The sequence below is a fragment of the Cebus imitator genome, unplaced genomic scaffold (assembly GCF_001604975.1).
Source record: "Cebus imitator isolate Cc_AM_T3 unplaced genomic scaffold, Cebus_imitator-1.0 Scaffold208, whole genome shotgun sequence".
NCBI lineage: Eukaryota > Metazoa > Chordata > Mammalia > Primates > Cebidae > Cebus > Cebus imitator.
The window spans coordinates 1,607,689-1,610,093 of NW_016107523.1; the positions used below are offsets into that span (position 1 = coordinate 1,607,689).

General features: G+C 36.3%; 1 protein-coding gene across 7 annotated transcripts in view; it reads left to right on the top strand.

The window, feature by feature from the left end:
• DMD (dystrophin) overlaps nucleotides 1–2,405 on the top strand; it is a 2,133,401-nt gene that overhangs the window by 608,499 nt on the left and 1,522,497 nt on the right. The gene's annotated exons all lie outside the window — the stretch shown is intronic.

The window sequence follows — 2,405 nt, forward strand, 5'->3', positions numbered from 1 at the left end:
AAAAAAGTTATAGAGGTGAAGAGATACTGGAAATAAGATTAAATCAAATGCAATTTATGCAAATCTACTCTAGTACTCTGGACTCTTCAACATTCTTACTGTAGAGAGCTTTTACCCTGTTACTTTATTTCCTTCTACTCACCATAAGTCTGGATGGTTCTTGTGTTTGATTTTAATGCTATCGCCTCACAGCTAGCTTTGGTGGTACTTTATGTTATCACTTCTGCGCTGCATAAAATATAAACCCTTGATCAATATGACAAGAATGCCATTTCCGATTATAAAACAAATAGATAAAAGAAACAAAATCAGAACAACTAAGTAACAGAGAAAATAGTATGTTTGATCACATATGCTTTAAAAGATTCAATAGGAGTTGGATTCATTTCATGGATCAAACCATGTTTTTCTTACATTTCTTAACTAAAATATGTTAAAATTGTGAAAATAACAACTTACATGTAAAAATGTGAAGAGTATGGCATGACAATCTTATAATATATGTAATTACACATACTCATATTGAATGACTGAAAAGAACTGGCTAAATTCAGAACACCGAAGTTATGATGCATTGGCCACCACATTATCATTTTAATTATTATTTGAAATATTCCTGGCTGACACATTTAAAATGTTCCCAGTCCTGCCTTATATAACTCAGAAAACACAGACTCAACATGACTGTCAAGGACAACTCTGAATTTTAATGTTTCCATTTTTGGCCTCATGGCAGAAAGAGTTTTATCAACCATTATAAGCTCTGGAATGTCAAAGGCATGATAGGCAGTATAGATTCCACACACAAAATAGATACATAGTCATTTTATTCTAAATTGCTTCACTTGAAAATGCAGCGTGAAAATCTAGAAAGACTAAGTAAAAAGAAGTGACTTTATAGTGTTCTAAAATGTTGAGGCTTGGAAAATATGAAGCCTGGGATAAAAATGCTCATGCATTTGGATTGTGATCCAGCCATCCTAATATATTTCTGTACACCTGCCATAGAGTTTGAACACCTAAGAGCTAGACGGATAGGTGCTAAACACTAGTTTTGCAAGTAGGGACAGCATGTTTGCCAGAAAGTAACAGGGAATGTCCCAAACTTGTTTCTTCACTCTTGTATTACATACCAAAATGTTCTAAGCAGCAGACTAGCAGGCTAGGAGTCTCAAATACCTGTTCAGAGAAATTCCAGTAGTAATTAGTGTAACAAGGTAAGGTTGTAGGGGATCTGAAGCACCCTGGCAAGATATCTTGGTTCTAGAGCAACCTCTTATGTTTACCTTTAGTTTATCCCTGTGTTTACCCCATTCATCATTACAAAATAATTGTACATCATGTTTTTAAAAAGATTGGAAATATTATTTTGTGACAGCCTCACCCAATAGGGGAAAATGATTTTTTCATAGCCATATTTGTTAAGTTAGAAAGCCAAGATTTGAATTATTCTAGTTTTACCCCAGGGTTCAGTTGAGACAGAGTGGTTATTTTCTGCTGTTAGTGTAATTGTGATTACACTAAAAAAAAATCACGAATTCCTCCTACTATATTGTAATCTTCATGCAATCAGGAAGCAACAAACTCATCTGTGTGTATTTTCTCCAAGCCCCCACATGGCACCATTTATCTGACAAATGTTTATTGATCTTTATTTGCTTGTAATCAATAGTGAGATGGACAGAGAGCATCTCTGTTCTAGTGGATTGCATATTCTACTAAACAGAGACAAAAAGGACTAAACTGATATAAAAGAAACTACTGAATAGTGACAATGTTATTTTAAAAATGACAAAAGTAGCAAATTACTAGGCAGCAACATTGATAACCTGCTCATGAAAAGCCGTTCTGGGTAGGTGACACTTATATTGAGTCCTGAATGATAAGAAAGAGATGATTTAAAGATCTGGAGGAAAAGCAATCCAGGTAGAGGGAACAGCTTGACACATTTTTGGAAGAGAGAAAAAGCAAGTCAGTCTGAAACAGTGTGAGAGGGCAAGAATGGTATACAATCAAGATTGCAGAGGTAGGCAGGGACTAGATCATATAAGAATTTCAGGTAAAGAAGTTAAATTTTCTTTCTTAGTGTGATAGGAATCTATCGCTTTTTATAAATAGGAATTACATTTGATTTGTAGTTTGAGCAGAAGAGAAAGAATCAGTAAAGGAGCTGAAAAGTAGCAAATAGGCCAGGCACGGTGGCTCACACCTGTAATCCCAGCACTTTGGGAGGAGGTGGGTGGATCACCTAAGGTCAGGAGTTTGAGACCAGCAGGGCCAATGTCTCTGCTAAAAATACCAAAATTAGCATGGCATGGTGGCATGCACCTGTAATCCCAGATACTTGGGAGGGCTGAGGCAGGAGAATCGCTTGAACCCAGGAGGTGGAGGTTGCAGGGAGCCGA